A 20,584-nucleotide genomic window follows, 5' to 3' on the forward strand; every position below is an offset into this window, starting at 1 on the left:
TTGCAATTTTTGAAAAATCCTTTATAAACCTCCTATAGAATCCTGCATGCCTCAGAAAACTTCTGATTGCCTTAATATTGGTAGGTGGTGGTAATTTTTCAATTACCTCTACCTTAGCTTGATCCACTTCTATTCCCTTGTTCGAAATTTTGTGCCCAAGGACAATTCCTTCAGTCACCATAAAGTAAATTTTTTCCCAGTTTAAAATAGGTTAGTCTCTTGGCACCTTTCAGAACACGTGTTAGATGATCAAGACAGGAGTTGAATGAGTCTCCAAATACTGAGAAGTCATCCATGAAGACTTCCAAAAATTTTTCCACCATATCAGGGAAAATAGAAAGTATGCATCTCTGAAAGGTTGCAGGTGCATTGCACAGACCAAATGGCATCCTTCTGTAGGAAATTACTCCAGATGGACATGTGAATGCTGTCTTTTCTTGATCTTGGGGATCTACTACAATTTGGTTACAACCTGAATAACCATCCAAAAAGCAGTAATAGTCATTACCTGCTAGTCTTTCTAGAATTTGGTCTATGAATGGTAAAGGAAAATGATACTTTCTGGTGGCTGTATTGAGCCTTCTGTAGTCAATACACTTACGCCACCCTGTAACTGTTCTCGTAGGAACCAGTTCATTCTTTTTATTATGAACCACTGTCATGCCTCCCTTTTTGGGTACAACTTGGACAGGGCTCACCCAGGGGCTATCAAAAATTGGATAAATAATCCCAGCCTCTAGTAATTTATTGACCTCTTTCTCCACCACCTTCTTCATGGCTGGATTCAGCCGCCTTTGTAGTTGATCCACTGGCTTGGCATTATCCTCCAGTAGGATCTTGTGCATGCATCTGGCTGGGCTAATGCCCTTAACATCACTAATGGACCACCCAAGAGCTGTCTTGTGTGTTCTTAGCACCTGAATTAGTGCTTTCTCTTCCTGTGGCTCTAAAGTAGAGCTTATGATTACAGGAAAAGTGTCACCTTCTCCCAAAAATACATATTTCAGGGATGGTGGTAGTGGTTTGAGTTCGGGTTTAGGAGGTTTCTCCTCTTCCTGAGGAGTTTTTAGAGGTTCTTTTATTTTCTCTGGTTCCTCTAGATCAGGCTGAACATCTTTAAAGATGTCATCTAGCTCTGATTCGAGACTCTCAGCCATACTGATCTCCTTTACCAGGGAGTCAATAATATCAACACTCATGCAGTCCTTTGATGTGTCTGGATGCTTCATTGCTTCAACAACATTCAGCCTAAACTCATCCTCATTAACTCTCAGGGTCACTTCCCCTTTTTGGATGTCAATGAGGGTTCGTCTAGTTGCTAGGAAAGGTCTTCCTAGAATGAGGGTTGCACTCTTGTGCTCCTCCATCTCTAGCACTACAAAGTCCGTGGGAAAGGCAAATGGCCCAACTGTGACAATCATGTCCTCAATTACGCCTGATGGATATTTAATGGAGCCATCAGCAAGTTGAAGACAAATCCAGGTTGGTTTGACCTCATCAGTCAAGCCAAGCTTTCTGATAGTGGATGCAAGGATTAGGTTGATACTTGCCCCAAGATCACATAGAGCTGTCTTGGTACAAGTACCCTCCAATGTGCATGGTATCATAAAGCTCCCAGGATCCTTAAGCTTCTCTGGTAAGCTCTTTAAGATGACTGCACTGTATTCTTCAGTGAGAAAGACTTTTTCAGTTTCTTTCCAATCCTTCTTATGACTTAAGATCTCTTTCATGAACTTAGCATAAGAAGGTATTTGCTCAAGTGCCTCTGCAAACAGGATCTTGATTTCAAGAGTCCTGAGATAGTCTGCAAAATAAGCAAATTATTTATCCTGTTCTGCTTGGCGGAGTTTCTGAGGATAAGGCATTTTAGCTTTGTATTCTTCAACCTTGGCTGCTGCAGGTTTATTTCCTACAGAGGCAGGTTGAGAAGCCTTCTTGAGGGAGTTATTATCAGCACTTGTAGGTGTCTGATCCCTCATTGGCGTTTGAACGCCAAGATAGGAGGAGGAATGGGTGTTTAACGCCAAATTCTACCTTTTCTGGCATTTGAACGCCAGAACTGGACATGGGTTGGGCGTTTAACGCCAATTTTTCACCCTTTTCTGGCGTTTGAACGCCAGAACTGGGCGTTCAACGCCAGTTTTCACCCTTTTCTGGCGTTTGAACGCCAGAATTAATCCTCTCTGGGCTTTTAATGTCCTCAAAGGGACTTTGGGTGGCAATTTGCTCATCCTCTGTTAGTTGTTCTTTTCTTGGCTTTCTGCTGCTTTGAGTTGAGGTATTTAATATTTTTTCACTTCTTAATTGAACTGCTTGGCACTCTTCTGTTATCTGTTTTAATAACTACTGTTTTGTCTAATTCAATTGTTATTCCATATCCTTATTAGCATTTTTGGTTTCTTGTAGCATCTCCTTAAATTCTGCTAACTATTTTGTTATAGAAGATAGTTGCTGATTGAGTTTAACAACTTGTTCCTGAGGACTAAAGTCAGTTGATACTGCCTTAGCTTCTTCTTTTATGGAGGACTCACTATTTAAGTACAGATGCTGATTTCTAGCAACCGTATCTATAAGCTCTTGAGCCTTTTCAATCGTCTTTCTCATGTGTATAGATCCACCAGCTGAGTGGTCTAGAGATATCTGAGTTTTTTTTGTAAGCCCATAGTAGAAGATGTCTAACTGCACCCACTCTAAAAATATTTCAGAGGAATATTTCCTTAGCATCTCTCTATACCTCTCCCAGGCATCATAAAGAGATTCATGATCCTCTTGGTTAAAGCCTTGGATATCCAGCCTTAGCTGTGTCATCCTTTTTAGAGGGAAATATTGATTCAGGAATTTGTCTGATAACTATTTACATGTTCTTATGCTGGCTTTGGATTGGTTATTTAACCACCCCTTAGCTTGGTCTTTTACAGCAAATGGGAACAACAATAATCTATAGACATCCTGATCCACTTCCTTATCACGTACTGTGTCAGCAATTTGTAAGAGTTATGCCAGAAACTCAGTAGGCTCTTCCTATGGAAGACCGAAATACTAGCAGTTTTACTGCACCATGGTAATGAGCTGAGGATTTAGCTCAAAAGTGTTAGCTCTTATGGGGGGTATACAGATACTACTCCCATATGAAGCAGTAGTGGGGTTAGCATATGACCCCAGAGTCCTTCTGGACTGTTCATTTCCACTTAGGTCCATGATGGAGAAAGGGAGATGATGTGTGTTCCGAGGGTTACCTGAAACTGTAGGTCAATCTCGGTCGAGATCTTTTGTGTTGGTCGGAGCCGACGTGTCCGGCAGGTATATAGCCGCTGGAGCTGGTGTGTCCGACTGGTGGGACTGAAAGTGCTACTGATCCTTCGTCCCCGGAGGGTGGGGGTACCTGCAAGGGACTCCGATGCTTAAGTTAGCAAGGGTATTAAGCAGGTATTGAGTAGAATCAGAGTAGGAGTTATACCTGGGTGCTCCAGTGTATTTATAATGGTGAGATGTGACCTTCTGTGGATAAGATAAGTTAGTTATCTTATCTTATCTTTAAATGAGGTCATCTTATCTTCAAGGGAACCGCCCTTCTCTCTATAGGCTTGGGCCGCCTTAGGATTTGGGGCGTGTTCCTCTATTTGGGCCCTTCTCTGGGCTTTCCTGGGGACTTGACCGAGCTCTTTGGGAAGAGGTCGGGTTGTCCTGACCTGAAGAGGTCAGTCGCTTTATCTGTCGAACATCCCGGGTCAGACACCTCGACCCAGGGTATGAACAGTGCCCCTGCTTGAGCTCGGTCTTCCTTTTGAGGTCGAGTCCTTGACTTCGGTCCTTTTTTGGTGAAGCCGAACTCAAGCATTTTGTAGATTCCTTTGTAGCAGCTTTTGAATGTAGAACGTTTCCTCTAACAAGCGCACTCTTTTATATCAGCGCTTTGGGAATGTGCGAGGGTTTAATGCTTTCCTTAATTTTAGCATTTAATTGCCCCGTTTCCCTTTGGCTCTTTATTTCGATTTTGAAAGCCCAGAAATGGTTTTTCTCCTTTTGCCCTTTTCATAACTTTTCTTCTCCGCTCTCTCTGCTCTTCTATTTTTGTTTTGCGCTTCTCCTTTTTCTGTGTTTGCGGCATCGTTTGGCGTTTCTGGGGCTTCTGTTTTTGCCTGGAGTTTCGCGTTTCTTCCTGTGACACTGCTCTTTGTTCGCGTTCTTTCCTTTGCTTGTGAGGAGGCTTTCCCAGATTCCGTCTTTCCATCTTCAGTTTTCTTTGAAGCTTACTGCTTTTTCCAGGTTGGTATTAGCTTTCTTGCTTCTTTCGTAGCTTTGTCTTCAGTTTTTTGGTGAAGTTTTGATTTTGCACGTTTGGAAGTTTGAATCTTTTCGAGGTCCTGTATTTGCTTGTCATTGTAACATGCTTTTCCTGTCTTTCTTTTATGCATTCTTTTTGGCTTTTTCGTTAAGGCTTTCTAGGGTTTTATTGTCGCTTGTGGTTTTTTCCTGCCTGATACTTGATAAAACATCTGTGCCTATTCCTTGCTTTGTTTGGAGATTTGCTTTTTGTCTGATCTTTGAGAAAAGGTTGCATCTTTAATGGTCTCTGCTTGGCGTGTTTGGTAAAATGTAACGATTTTTGTATTTCTCCTTGAAGAAAGGTGTTTGCTGTTTTTTCGGATTTCTTTTTGAGACATGCTGGGATGTAAGCTTGTAGATTGATTTCCGGAAACCTTGCTTTGTTACTGCCTCCAAAGGATGCCCCAAGACTTTGGTTTGAGTCTTGGGGTTTTCCTTTTCTTTGTTCCATCGCCTGAGAAGTATTGACCGAGTTGTTTTTTCCCTTTGTCCGAGATGTTTGTGGTAACCCCATCTTCTTTTCTTACTTTGTAGGGTTAGTTGGCCTCATGTCTTCTCGCAATAACATTGTAGAGATGTCTTTCAGAGTTCCCGAGGGGATGTCCGATTGGCTGGACTCCCTTGTTTTGTTGTGTGTTTCTGTTGTGGACGCTGAGTTTTGCACAGAGCTGAGGAAGCGCCATAGGATTTATGGTAACAATGCCTGTGAGGAGGATTACGAGCTTGTTGCTCCTGATTCTGATGATAGAGTTTGTTTTCCGACTTGTATTGAGAGGGAGCGTCCCTTCTTCTATGCCTATGAATACTTCTTCAGCCAGTTGAACGTTACCTTTCCTTTTTCTGCTTTTGAGACTGACCTGTTGTGGTCGTGTAATATTGCTCCATCCCAGCTTCACCCCAATTCCTAGGGTTTTATTAAAATTTTTCAAATTCTCTGCCGTGAATTAGATGTAACACCTTCCCAGACTCTTTTCCTTTATTTGTTTGTTTCCGCCAAGCCTGGCGGTTCTTCAAAAAAGAAAGCTTCTTGGGTTTCCTTCAGGTCTGCCCAGGGCCACAAAGTTTTTGCTATGTATGATGAGTCCTTCAAGGACTTCAAGAATTACTTCTTTAAGGTTCGTGCTGTCGAGGGGGCCCGCCCCTTTTTTTCTTAATGAAAATGATGAGCCTTCTTTCCCTCTAGAGTGGCAGAGGGATGTGAGAGTGTCTCGCTATACCTGGGAGATGCTTGATGATATTGAGCGTGCTTTTGTTGTTGTTCTTGAGGATTTGTGGGGGAAACCACCCCATCTTGATACAAAAAGGTTTTTGAATGACCCGTCCTTAGTTCGGACTGTTTTGGGTACTTGTCTGACTTGTCTTTTATATTTGTTTCTTAATTTTTTCCTTCTCTTGTTTCTCACCGTAACTCTTTGCTGTGGCTAATTCTGTATTTTTAGAGATGTCAAAGAACAACGACTCCATGAAGGCCTTTAAAAGGGGAAAGAAGGCAACTGCTGCTCTGAACATCTCGGCCAAGGTGGCCGGCGAGGGATCTTCACAGGTCCCAGTGAAGCCTCCTGTGCCGAGGTCCCTTAGGCCGAGGAAAGTAATTCCTACTCCTCGGTTCCATCAGGTCGATCCTCCTCAGACTTCTGTCATTGCTTCTGGTGTCCCTCCCTTAAAAAAGCAAAAGACATCTGATGAGCGGATAATTTATACGCTTTTTGGCATTGTTTTTAGTATGTTTTTAGTATGTTTTAGTTAGTTTTTATTATATTTTTATTAGTTTTTAGTTAAAATTCATGTTTCTGGACTTTACTATGAGTTTGTGTGTTTTTCTGTGATTTCAGGTATTTTCTGGCTAAAATTAAGGGACCTGAGCAAAAATCTTATTCAGAGGCTGAAAAGGACTGCAAATGATGTTGGATTCTGACCTCCCTGCACTCGAAATGAATTTTCTGGAGCTACAGATACCCAATTGGCGCGCTCTTAACTGCGTTGGAAAGTAGACATCCTGGGCTTTCCAGAAATGTATAATAGTTCATACTTTGCCCAAGATTTGATGGCCCAAACCGGCGTTCTAAATCAGCTCAAGAATGCCCAGCGTTAAGCACCGGAACTGGCACAAGAATGGGAGTTAAACGCCCAAACTGGCACAAAAGCTGGCGTTTAACTCCAAGAAAAGTCTCTACACATAGAAGCTTCAATGCTCAGCCCAAGCACACACCAAGTGGGCCCGAAAGTGGATTTTTATGTCATTTACTCATCTTTGTAAACCCTAAGCTACTAGTTCTCTACAAATAGGACCTTTTGCTATTGTATTTTCATCTTTGGACGTCTAGTTCTTAGATCATCTTGGTTTTTCTAGTTCCCTCTCTGGGGCCGAAGCCAATGATCACTATTATCACTTATGTATTTTCAACGGTGGAGTTTCTACACACCATAGATTAAGGTGTGGAGCTCTACTGTACCTCGAGTATTAATGCAATTACTATTGTTCTTCTATTCAATTCAGCTTATTCTTATTCCAAGATATTCATTCGCACTCAAGAACTTGATGAATGTGATGATTACGTGACACTCATCATCATTCTCACCTATGAACGTGTGCCTGACAACCACCTCCGTTCTACCTTAGATTGAGTGGATATCTCTTGGATCCCTTAATCGGAATCTTCGTGGTATAAGCTAGAATTGATGGCGGCATTCAAGAGAATTCAGAAGGTCTAAACCTTGTCTGTGGTATTCTGAGTAGGATTTAAGGATTGAATGACTGTGATGAGCTTCAAACTCCTGAAGGCTGGGCATTAGTGACAGACGCAAAAGAATCAATGGATTCTATTTCAACCTGATTGAGAACCGACAGATGATTAGCCGTACTGTGACAGAGCGCGTTGAACATTTTCACTGAGAGGACGGGACTGTAGCCACTGACAACGGTGATGCCCAACATACAGCTTGCCATGGAAAGGAGTAAAAAGGATTGGATGAAGACAGTAGGAAAGCAGAGAGACGAAAGGGACAAAGCATCTCCATACGCTTATCTGAAATTCTCACCAATGAATTACATAAGTATCTCTATCTTTATTTTATGCTTTATTCATAAATCATCCATAACCATTTGAATCTGCCTGACTGACATTTACAAGATGACCATAGCTTGCTTCATACCAACAATCTCCGTGGGATCGACCCTTACTCGCGTAAGTTTTTTTTCAGAGTTCTTAAGAATGAATTCTAGTGTTTCAAGGTGATGTTCTTATCATCACCAAAGCTGATTGATTTTCATCAATTTAGCACTTGAATACAACGTCCTGCTGAAGCTGGGCTAGCCATGTCTAATTTCTTTAGACTGAAGCTTTAGACTAACATTGCATGATTCCTGGAATTCTCATTAAGAATTTTGATATCTTTATTTTCTGTTCCACTTAATTTTTGAAAAAACCAAAAAAAAATTTTACAAAATCATAAAAACCAAAAATATTTTGTGTTGCTTGTTGAGTCTAGTGTCTCATTTTAAGTTTGGTGTCAATTGCGTGTTTCCTTTCTTCTTGCATTTTTCGAATTCATTCATGTGTCTTCAGTGATCTTCAAGTTGTTCTTGATGATTTCCTTGCTCTGATTTTTAAATTCTCTTGACTTGAGTGTTTTGTTGTTTCTCATATGCATTCTCATTTTGTTAGTGTCAGTAGTGTACAAACTTCTAAGTTTGGTGTCTTGCATGCATTGTTTATTTGATTTTAGTTGCATTTTGATTATTCCTCATTATTAAAAATCCAAAAAATTTTTAATTTGTGCCTTTTCAAGTCAATAATACAGAGAATTAAAGATTCAGAACATTCAGCAGAGGAATTACACAGAAAAAGCTGGGCGTTCAAAATGCCCAGTGAGGAAGAAAAACTGGCGTTTAAACGCCAGCCAGGGTGCCTGGTTGGGCGTTTAATGCCCAAAAGGGTAGAGCTTTGGGCGTTAAACGCCAAAATGGACACCATTCTGGGCGTTTAACGCCAGGATGGCACAAGAGGGAAGATTTTGTTTTTAATTCAAATTTTTTTTTCAAGTTTTCAAAATTTTTCAAAATCAAATCTTTTTCAAATCAAATCTTTTCAATCATATATTTTCAAAATCAATTTCTTTCTTTTTCAAAGATACTTACTAACAATTGATGATTTGATTCAACATTTCAAGTATGTTGCCTTTTCTGTTGAGAAAGGTTTAATGTCTGAATCATATCTTTCTTGTTAGGCAGGTTATTAATTTTTAAAATCAAATCTTTTTAAATTGTTTTTCAAATCATATCTTCTCAATCACATCTTTTTAAAACCATAACTTTTCAATCATGCCTTCTTAATCACATCTTTTTCAAAATAGTTTCCAATCATATCTTTTTAATTTCTAATTTCAAAATCTTTTTCAAAAATTACTTGATTTCTTTTCCACTCTTAGTTTTCGAAAATCAATTAGTATTTTTTCAAAATGTTTTTAAAATGTTTTTAATTTATTTTCAAAAATTTCTTCCCCTCTTCTCACATCCTTCTATTTATGGACTAACACTACTCCTCAATGCACAATTCAAACTCTATCTTGATTAGTTCGAATTATCTACCTCTTCCTTCTATTTTTCTTTTCCTCTGACACCTCAAGGAATCTCTATACTGTGACATAGAGGATTCCATATTTTCTTGTTTTCTTCTCTTTCATATAAGCAGGAGCAAAGACAAAAGCATTCTTGTTAAGGCTGACCCTGAACCTGAAAGGACCTTGAAGCGAAAGCTAAGAGAAGCTAAAGCACAACTCTCTGTAGAGGACCTAACAGAAATCTTCAAACAAGAAGAAGACATGGCAGCCAAAAACAACAACAATGCCAACAATGCAAGGAAGGTGCTGGGTGACTTTACTGCACCTACTCCCGACTTCTATGGGAGAAGCATCTCTATCCCTGCCATTGGAGCAAACAACTTTGAGCTTAAGCCTCAATTAGTTTCTCTAATGCAACAGAATTGCAAGTTCCATGGACTTCCATTGGAAGATCCTCATCAGTTTTTAGCTGAGTTCTTGCAAATCTGTGACACTTTCAAGACCAATGGGATTGACCCTGAGGTCTACAGACTTATGCTATTCCCTTTTGCTATAAGAGACAAAGCTAGGATTTGGTTGGACTCACGACCTAAAGAAAGCCTGAACTCTTGGGAAAAGCTAGTCAATGCCTTCTTGGCAAAGTTCTTTCCACTTCAAAAATGATTAAGCTTAGAGTGAAAGTCCAAACCTTCAGACAGAAGGAAGGAGAATCCCTCTATGAAGCTTGGGAAAGATACAAACAATTAATTAGAAAGTGTCCCTCTGACATGCTTTCTGAATGGAGCATCATAGGTATTTTCTATGATGGTCTATCTGAACTGTCCAAGATGTCATTGGATAGCTCTACTGGAGGATCTCTTCATCTGAAGAAGACGCCTATAGAAGCTCAAGAGCTCATTAAAATGGTTGCAAATAACCAATTCATGTACACTTCTGAAAGGAATCCTGTGAACAATGGGACAAATCAGAAGAAAGGAGTACTTGAGATTGATACTCTGAATGCCATATTGGCTCAGAACAAAATATTGACTCAGCAAGTCAATTTGATTTCTCAAAGTCTGTCTGGAATGCAAAATGCACCAGGCAGTACTAAGGATGCTTCATCTGAAGAAGAAGCTTATGATCCTGAGAACCCTTCAATGGAAGAGGTGAATTACATAAGAGAACCCTATGGAAACACCTATAATTATTCATGGAGAAATCATCCAAATCTCTCATGGAAGGATCAACAGAGACCTCAACAAGGTTTCAACAACAATAATGGTGGAAGAAACAGGTTTAGCAATGGCAAGCCTTTTCCATCATCTTCTCAGCAACAGACAGAGAATTCTAAGCAGAACCACTCTGACTTAGCAACCATGGTCTCTGATCTAATCAAAACCACTCAAAGTTTCATGACTAAAACAAGGTCCTCCATTAGAAACTTGGAGGCACAAGTGGGTCAGCTGAGTAAGAAAGTTACTGAACTTCCTCCTAGTACTCTTCCAAGCAATATAGAAGAGAATCCAAAAGGAGAATGCAAGGCCATCAACATGGCCGAATTTGGAGAGGAGGAAAAGGCAGTGATCGCCACTGAGGAAGACTTCAATGGACGTCCACTGGCCTCCAATGAGTTCCCTAATGAGGAACCATGGGAATCTGAGGCTCATAATGAGACCATAGAGATTCCATTGGATTTACTTCTGCCATTCATGAGCTCTGATGAGTATTCTTCCTCTGAAGAGGATGAAGATGTCACTGAAGAGCAAGTTGCTAAATACCTTGGAGCAATCATGAAGCTAAATGACAAGTTATTTGGTAATGAGACTTGGGAGGATGAACCCCCTTTGCTCACCAAAGAACTGGATGACTTGACTGGGCAGAGATTACCTCAAAAGAGACAGGACCCTGGAAAGTTCTCAATACCTTGTACCATAGGCACTATGACCTTTAAGAAGGCTCTGTGTGACCTAGGGTCAAGCATAAACCTCATGCCTCTCTCTGTAATGGAGAAGCTAGGGATCTTTGAGGTGCAAGCTGCAAGAATCTCACTAGAGATGGCAGACAATTCAAGAAAACAAGCTTATGGACTTGTTGAGGATGTTCTGGTGAAAGTTGAAGGTCATTACATCCCTTCTGATTTCATAGTCCTAGAGACTGGGAAGTGCATGGATGAATCCATCATCCTTGGCAGACCCTTCCTAGCCACAGCAAAGGCTGTGATTGATGTGGACAAAGGAGAATTGATCATTCAAGTGAATGAAGAATCCTTTGTGTTTAAGGCTCAAGGATATCCCTCTGTTACCATGGAGAGGAAGCATAAAGAGCTTCTCTCAAAACAGAGCCAAACAGAGCCCCCACAGCCAAACTCTAAATTTGGTGTTGGGAGGCCATAACCAACTTCTAAGTTTGGTGTTGAACCCCCACATTCAAACTCTAAGTTTGGTGTTGGGAGGTTCCAACATTGCTCTGAGTATCTGTAAGGCTCTATGAGAGCCCTCTGTCAAGCTACTGACATTAAAGAAGCACTTGTTGGGAGGCAACCCAATGTTATATTTATCTACTTTCCTTTGTTATTTTATGTTTTCTGTAGGTTGATGATCATGGGAAGTAACAAAATCAATTGAAAAAGCAAAAACAAAATGAAAAACAGAAAGAAAAACAGCACACCCTGGAGGAAAACCCTGCTGGCGTTTAAACGCCAGTAAGGGCAGCAAATGGGCGTTTAACGCCTAGTCTGGCACCATTCTGGGCGTTTAACGCCAGAAAGGGGCACCAGACTGGCGTTAAATGCCAGGAAGGGGTAAGAAGCCGGTGTTAAATGCCAGAAATGGGCACCAGCCCGGCGTTTAACGCCAGAATTGGCATGAAGAGCATTTTTGCTCGCCACTTGGTGCAGGGATGAATTTTCCTTGACACCTCAGGATCTGTGGACCCCACAGGATCCCCACCTACCCCACCACCCTCTCTCTTCTTCACCCATTCACCAATCACCTCAACACCTCTTCCCTAAAAACCCCTCACCTATCAAATCCCACTATTCTCTTCACCACTCACATCCATCCTTCATAAAACCCCACCTACCTTACCATTCAAATTCAAACCACTTTCCCTCCCAAACCCACCCATACATCACCGAATCCTACCCCTCTCTCCACCCCTATATGAACCCATCTTCACCACCTCATTTTCACACAACCTAAACACTACTTCTCCCCCTTTGGCCGAACCACAAAGCCATCTCCATCTCCTCTATTTCTTCTTCTTCTACTCTGTTCTTTCTTCTTTTGCTCGAGGACGAGCAAATTTTTAAGTTTGGTATGGTAAAAGCATTGCTTTTTATTTTTCCATAACCATTTATGGCATCTAAGGCCGGAGAAACCTCTAGAAAGAGGAAAGGGAAGGCAAAAGCTTCCACCTCCGAGTCATGGGAGATGGAGAAATTCATCTCAAGGGTGCATCAAGACCACTTCTATGAAGTTGTGGCCATGAAGAAGGTGATCCCCGAGGTCCCTTTCAAACTCAAAAAGGGTCAACTTTGATCAAAGGTTGGACCAAATCCTCATGGATACCACTAAGAAAAGGATGGAGCAAACAAGAGATTCCACTCATCATGAAATCCCTGAGATACCTTAAGGGATGCACTTTCCTCCACAAAACTATTGGGAGCAAATCAACACCTCCCTAGGAGAATTGAGTTCCAACATGGGACAACTAAGGGTGGAGCACCAAGAACATTCCATCCTCCTCCATGAAATTAGAGACGATCAAAAAAATCATGAGAGAGGAGCAACAAAGGCAAGGAAGAGACATTGAGGAGCTCAAGCACTCCATAAGATCTTCAAGAGAAAGAACAAGCCGCCATCACTAAGGTAGACCCGTTCTTTAATTTCCTTGTCCTTTATTTTCCTGTTTTTTTTGAATTTTCATGCTTATGTTTATCTATGTTTGTGTCTTATGATCATTAGTGTCTTAGTGTCTATGCCTTAAAGTTATGAATGTCCTATGAATCCATCACCTTTCTTAAATGAAAAATGTTCTTAAATGAAAAAGAGAAGAATTGCATGAATTTTGAATTTTATAACAGATTAATTATTTTGATGTGGTGGCAATACTTTGACTTCTGAATGTATGCTTGAACAGTGCATATATCTTTTGAATTTGTTGTTCATGAATGTTGGCTCTTGAAAGAATGATGAAAAAGGAGACATGTTACTGAGGATCTGAAAAATCTTAAAAAATGATTCTTGAAGCAAGAAAAAGCAGTGAATACAAAAAAAAAGAGAGAAAAACGAAAGAAAAAACGAAAAGAAAAAAAAGAAAGAAATAAAGTTGTGATCCAAGGCAAAAAGAGTGTGCTTAAGAACCCTGGACACCTCTAATTGGGGACTCTAGCAAAGCTGAGTCACAATCTGAAAAGGTTCACCCAATTATGTGTCTGTGGCATGTATGTATCCGGTGGTAATACTGGAAGACAGAGTGCTTTGGGCCACGGCCAAGACTCATAAAGTAGCTGTGTTCAAGAATCATCATACTTAACTAAGAGAATCAATAACACTATCTGGATTCTAAGTTCCCATAGAAGCTAATCATTCTGAATTTCAAAGGATAGAGTGAGATGCCAAAACTATTCAGAGGCAAAAAGCTAAAAGCCCCGCTCATCTAATTAATACTGATCTTCATAGATGTTTTTGGAATTCATTGCATATTCTCTTCTTTTTATCTTATTTGATTTTCAGTTGCTTGGGGACAAGCAACAATTTAAGTTTGGTGTTGTGATGAGCGGATAATTTATACGCTTTTTGGCATTGTTTTTAGTATGTTTTTTGTATGTTTTAGTTAGTTTTTATTATATTTTTATTAGTTTTTAGTTAAAATTCACTTTTCTGGACTTTACTATGAGTTTGTATGTTTTTCTGTGATTTCAGGTATTTTCTGGCTGAAATTGAGGGACCTGAGCAAAAATCTGATTCAGAGGCTGAAAAGGACTACAGATGCTGTTGGATTCTGACCTCCCTGCACTCGAAGTGGATTTTCTGGAGCTACAGAAGCCTAATTGGCGCGCTCTCAAATGCGTTGGAAACTAAACATCCTGGGCTTTCCAGCAATGTATAATAGTTCATACTTTGCCCAAGATTTGATGGCCCAAACTGGCGTTTCAAATCAGCTCAAAACTGCCCGGCGTTAAACGCCGGAACTGGCACAAGAATGGGAGTTAAACGCCCAAACTGGCATAAAAGCTGGCGTTTAACTCCAAGAAAAGTATCTACACATGAAAGCTTCAATGCTCAGCCCAAGCACACACCAAGTGGGCCCGGAAGTGGATTTTTATGTCATTTACTCATTTCTGTAAACCCTAGGCTACTAGTTCTCTACAAATAGGACCTTTTGCTATTGTATTTTCATCTTTGGATCATTTTTCGATCTTATGATCATCTTTGGACGTCTAGTTCTTAGATCATTGGTGCTGGCCTCTCGGCCATGCCTGAACCTTGTTCTTATGTATTTTCAACAGTGGAGTTTCTACACACCATAGATTAAGGTGTGGAGCTCTGCTGTACCTCGAGTATTAATGCAATTATTATTGTTCTTCTATTCAATTCAGCTTATTCTTGTTCTAAGATATTCATTCGCACCCAAGAACATGATGAATGTGATGATTATGTGATGCTCATCATCATTCTCACTTATGAATGCGTGCCTGACAACCACTCCCGTTCTACAAGCAAACAAGGCTTGAATGTTTATCTCTTGGATTCCATAATCAGAATCTTCGGGTATAAGCTAGAACTGATGGCGGCATTCAAGAGAATCCGGAAGGTCTAAACCTTGTCTGTGGTATTCTGAGTAGGATTCAATGATTGAATGACTGTGACGAGCTTCAAACTCCTGAAGGCTGGGCGTTAGTGACAGATGCAAAAGAATCAATGGATTCTATTCCAACCTGATTGAGAACTGACAGATGATTAGCCATGCTGTGACAGAGCGCGTTGAACATTTTCACTGAGAGGACGGGACTGTAGCCACTGACAACGGTGATGCCCAACATACAGCTTGCCATGGAAAGGAGTAAGAAGGATTGGATGAAGACAGTAGGAAAGCAGAGAGACGGAAGGGACAAAGCATCTCCATACGCTTATCTGAAATTCTCACCAATGAATTACATAAGTATCTCTATCCTTATTTTATGCTTTATTCATATATCATCCATAACCATTTGAATCTGCCTGACTGAGATTTACAAGGTGACCATAGCTTGCTTCATACCAACAATCTCCGTGGGATCGACCCTTACTCACGTATGGTTTATTACTTGGACGACCCAGTGCACTTGCTGGTTAGTTGTGCGAAGTTGTGAAATTATGTTTAGACCATGGTATTGATCACCAAGTTTTTGGAGCCATTACCAGGGACTGTTTGAATTGTGAAAAGAATGAATCACAATTTCGTGCACCATTGTGCGAAGTTGTGAAATTATGTTTAGACCACGGTATTGAGCACCAAGTTTTTGGAGCCATTACCGGGGATTATTTGAGTTGTGAAAAGTAGAGATCACAATTTCGTGCACCAAGTTTTTGGCGCCGTTGCCGGGGATTGTTCAAGTTTGGACAACTGACGGTTCATCTTGTTGCTTAGCTTAGGTATTTTTCTTCAGAGTTCTTAAGAATGAATTCTAGTGTTTCAAGGTGATGTTTTCATCATCACCAAAGCTGATTGATTCTCATCAATTTAGCTCTTGAATGTAATGTCCTGCTGAAGCTTGGCTAGCCATGTCTAATTTCTTTAGACTAACATTGCATGATTCCTGGAATTCTCTTAAGAATTTTGATATCCATATTTTCTTTCAATTTTCGAAAAAACCAAAAAAAAATTACAAAATCATAAAAACTAAAAATATTTTATGTTTCTTGTTGAGTCTAGTGTCTCATTTTAAGTTTGGTGTCAATTGCATGTTTCTTTCCTTCTTGAATTTTTCGAATTCATTCATGTGTCTTCATTGATCTTCAAGTTGTTCTTGATGATTTCCTTGCTCTGATCTTTAAATTCTCTTGTCTTGAGTGTTTTGTTGTGTCTCATATGCATTTTCAATTTGTTAGTGTCAGTAGTATACAAACTTCTAAGTTTGGTGTCTTGCATGCATTGTTATTTGATTTTGGTTGCATTTTGATTATTCCTCATCATTAAAAATTCAAAAACATTTTAATTTGTGTCTTTTCAAGTCAATAATACAGAGAATTGAAGATTCAGAACATACAGCAGAGGAATTATACAGAAAAAGGCTGGGCGTTCAAAACGCCCAGTGAGGAAGGAAAACTGGCGTTTAAACGCCAGCCAAGGTACCTGGCTGGGCGTTTAACGCCCAAAAGGGTAGTGTTTTGGGCGTTAAATGCCAGAATGGATACCATTCTGGGCGTTTAACGCCAGGATGGCACAAGAGGGAAGATTTTGTTTTTAATTCAAATTTTTTTTTCAAGTTTTCAAAATTTTTCAAAATCAAATCTTTTTCAAATCATATCTTTTCAATCATATATTTTCAAAATCAATTTCTTTCCATCTTCAAAAATACTTACTAACAATTGATGATTTGATTCAACATTTCAAGTATGTTGCCTTTTCTGTTGAGAAAGGTTTAATGTCTGAATCATATCTTTCTTGTTAGGCAGGTCATCAATTTTTCAAAATCAAATCATTTTAAATTATTTTTCAAATCATATCTTCTCAATCATATCTTTTTAAAACTATACCTTTTCAATCATATCTTTTTAATCACATCTTTTTCAAAAGAGTTTTCAATCATATCTTCTTGATTTCTAATTTCAAAATCTTTTTCAATTTCACTTTACTTCTTTCCCAATCTTAGTTTTCAAAAATCAATTACTATTTTTTTTTCAAAATTTCTTTTAATTAATTCACTTTAATTTTCGAAAATTCTTCTCTTCTTCTCACATCCTTCTATTTATGGACTAACACTCCTTCTCAATGCACAATACGAACTCCATCTTTCTTGATAAGTTCGAATTCTTCTACCTCTTCCTTCTATTCCTCTGACACCTCAAGGAATCTCTATACTATGACATAGAGGATTCCATATTTTCTTGTTTTCTTCTCTTTCATATGAGTAGGAGCAAAGACAAAAGCATTCTTGTTGAGGCTGACCCTGAACCTGAAAGGACCTTGAAGCGAAAGCTAAGAGAAGCTAAAGCACAAATCTCTGTAGAGGACCTAACAGAAATCATCAAAGAAGAAGAACCCATGGCAGCCGAAAATAACATCAATGCCAACAATGCAAGGAAGGTGCTGGGTGACTTTACTGCACCTACTCCCGACTTCTATGGGAGAAGCATCTCTATCCCTGCCATTGGAGCAAACAAATTTGACCTTAAGCCTCAATTAGTTTCTCTAATGCAACAGAATTGCAAGTTCCATGGACTTCCATTGGAAGATCCTCATCAGTTTTTAGCTGAATTCTTGCAAATCTGTGACACTGTCAAGACTAATGGGGTTAACCCTGAGGTCTACAGACTTATGCTATTCCCTTTTGCTGTAAGAGACAGAGCTAGGATATGGTTGGACTCACAACCTAAAGAAAGCCTGAACTCTTGGGAAAAGCTAGTCAATGCCTTCTTGGCAAAGTTCTTTCCACCTCAAAAATTGAGTAAGCTTAGAGTGGAAGTCCAAACCTTTAGACAGAAGGAAGGTGAATCCCTCTATGAAGCTTGGGAAAGATACAAACAATTAATCAGAAAGTGTCCTTCTGACATGCTCTCTGAATGGAGCATCATAGGTATCTTCTATGATGGTCTGTCTGAACTGTCCAAGATGTCATTGGACAGCTCTGCTGGAGGATCTCTTCATCTGAAGAAGAAGCTTATGATCCTGAGAACCCATCAATGGAAGAGGTGAATTACATGGGAGAACCCTATGGAAACACCTATAATCCTTCATGGAGAAATCATCCAAATCTCTCATGGAAGGATCAACAGAGACCTCAACAAGGTTTCAACAACAATAATGGTGGAAGAAACAGGTTTAGCAATGGCAAGCCTTTTCCATTATCTTCTCAGCAACAGACAGAGAATTCTAAGCAGAGCCACTCTGACTTAGCAACCATGGTCTCTGATCTAATCAAAACCACTCAAAGTTTTATGACTGAAAAAAGGTCCTCCATTAGGAATTTGGAGGCACAAGTGGGTCAGCTGAGCAAGAAAATTACTGAACTCCCTCCTAGTACTCTTCCAAGCAATACAGAAGAGAATCCAAAAGGAGAATGCAAGGCCATTAACATGACCCACGTGGCCGAATTTGGAAAGGAGGAAGAGGCAGTGACCGCCACTGAGGAAGACCTCAATGGACGTCCACTGGCCTCCAATGAGTTCCCTAATGAGGAACCATGGGAATCTGAGGCTCATAATGAGACCATAGAGATTCCATTGGATTTACTTCTGCCATTCATGAGCTCTGATGAGTATTCTTCCTCTGAAGAGGATGAAGATGTTACTGAAGAACAAGTTGCTAAGTACCTTGGAGCAATCATGAAGCTAAATGACAAGTTGTTTGGTAATGAGACTTGGGAGAACGAACCTCCTTTGCTCACCAAAGAACTGGATGACTTGACTAGGCAGAGATTACCTCAAAAGAGACAGGATCCTGGGAAGTTTTCAATACCTTGTACCATAGGCACCATGACCTTTAAGAAGGCTCTGTGTGACTTAGGGTGAAGTATAAACCTCATGCCTCTCTCTGTAATGGAGAAGCTAGGGATCTTTGAGGTACAAGCTACAAGAATCTCACTAGAGATGGCAGACAATTCAAGAAAACAAGCTTATGGACTTGAAGAGGATGTTTTGGTGAAAGTTGAAGACCAATACATCCTTGCTGATTTCATAGTCCTAGAGACTGGAAAGTGCATGGATGAATCCATCATCCTTGGCAGACCCTTCCTAGCCACAGCAAAGGCTGTGATTGATGGTGACAGAGGAGAATTGATCATTCAAGTGAATGAAGAATCCTTTGTGTTTAAGGCTCAAGGATATCCCTCTGTTACCATGGAGAGGAAGCATGAAGAGCTTCTCTCAAAATAGAGCCCCCACAGTCAAACTCTAAGTTTGGTGTTGGAAGGCCACAATCAACTTCTAAGTTTGGTGTTGAACCCCCACAGTCAAACTCTAAGTTTGGTGTTGAACCCCCACATTCAAACTCTAAGTTTGGTGTTGGGAGGTTCCAACATTGCTCTGATTATCTGTGAGGCTCCATAAGAGCCCACTGTCAAGCTACTGACATTAAAGAAGCGCTTGTTGGGAGGCAACCCAATGTTATATTTATCTATTTTCCTTTGTTATTTTATGTTTTCTGTAGGTTGATGATCATGGAAAGTCACAAAATCAATTGAAAAAGCATAAACAGAATGAAAAATAGAAAGAAAAATAGCACACCTTGGAGGAAAACCTTGCTGGTGTTTAAACGCCAGTAAGGACAGCAAATGGGCGTTTAACGCCCAGTCTGGCACCATTCTGGGCGTTTAACGCCAGAAAAGGGCACCAGACTGGCGTTAAACGCCAGGAAAGGGCAAGAAGCTGGCGTTAAACGCCAGAAATGGGCACCAGCCTGGCGTTTAACGCGAGAATTGGCATACAAAGCATTTTTGCTCGCCACTTGGTACAGGGATGAATTTTCCTTGACACCTCAGGATCTGTGGACCCCACAGGATCCCCACCTACCCCACCACTCTCTCTCTTCTTCACCCATTCACCAATCACCTCAACACCTCTTCTCCAAAACCCCTCACCTATTAAATCCCACTATTCTCTTCACCACTCACAACCTATACACTACTTCTCCCCCTTGGCCGAACCACAAAGTCACCTCCATCTCCTCTATTTCTTCTTCTTCTACTCTCTTCTTCCTTCTTTTGCTCGAGGACGAGCAAACCTTCTAAGTTTGGTGTGGTAAAAGCATTACTTTTTATTTTTCCATAACCATTTATGGCATCTAAGGCTGGAAAAACCTCTAGAAAGAGGAAAGGGAAGGCAAAAGCTTCCACCTCCGAGTCATGGGAGATGGAGAGATTCATCTCAAGGGTGCATCAAGACCACTTCTATGAAGTTGTGGCCATGAAGAAGGTGATCCCCGAGGTCCCTTTCAAACTCAAAAAGAGTGAATATCCAGAGATCTGACATGAGATTCAAAGAAGAGGTTGGGAAGTTCTTACCAACCCCATTCAACAAGTCGGAATCTTAATGGTTCAAGAGTTCTATGCCAATGCATGTATCACCAAGAACCATGATCAAAGTGTGAACCCGAACCCAAAGAATTGGCTTACAATGGTTCGGGGAAAATGCTTAGATTTTAGTCCGGAAAATGTAATGTTGGCATTCAACTTGCCCATGATGCAAGGAGATGAACACCCTTACACTAGAAGGGTCAACTTTGATCAAAGGTTGGACCAAGTCCTCATGGACATTTGTGAAGAGGGCGCTCAATGGAAGAGAGATTCAAGAGGAAAGCCGGTTCAACTGAGAAGGCATGACCTCAAGCCCGTGGCTAGGGGATGGTTGGAGTTTATCCAACGCTCAATCATTCCCACTAGCAACCGATCCGAAGTTACTATAGACCGGGCCATCATGATTCATGGCATCATGATTGGAGAGGAAGTAGAAGTTCATGAGGTTATAGCCCAAGAACTTTATAAGGTGGCGGACAAGTCCTCTACCTTGGCAAG

At 40.4% G+C, this 20,584-nt stretch overlaps 1 non-coding gene across 1 annotated transcript; it reads right to left on the reverse strand.

The window, feature by feature from the left end:
• Positions 1 to 17,523: 17,523 nt before the first annotated feature.
• Positions 17,524 to 17,627, reverse strand: LOC130971448 (small nucleolar RNA R71). Its single transcript, XR_009082667.1, has one exon. It is a non-coding gene; the product is annotated as a small nucleolar RNA R71 (small nucleolar RNA).
• Between the last annotated feature and the right edge of the window lie 2,957 nt (positions 17,628 to 20,584).

The sequence above is a fragment of the Arachis stenosperma genome, chromosome 3, assembly GCF_014773155.1.
Source record: "Arachis stenosperma cultivar V10309 chromosome 3, arast.V10309.gnm1.PFL2, whole genome shotgun sequence".
NCBI lineage: Eukaryota > Viridiplantae > Streptophyta > Magnoliopsida > Fabales > Fabaceae > Arachis > Arachis stenosperma.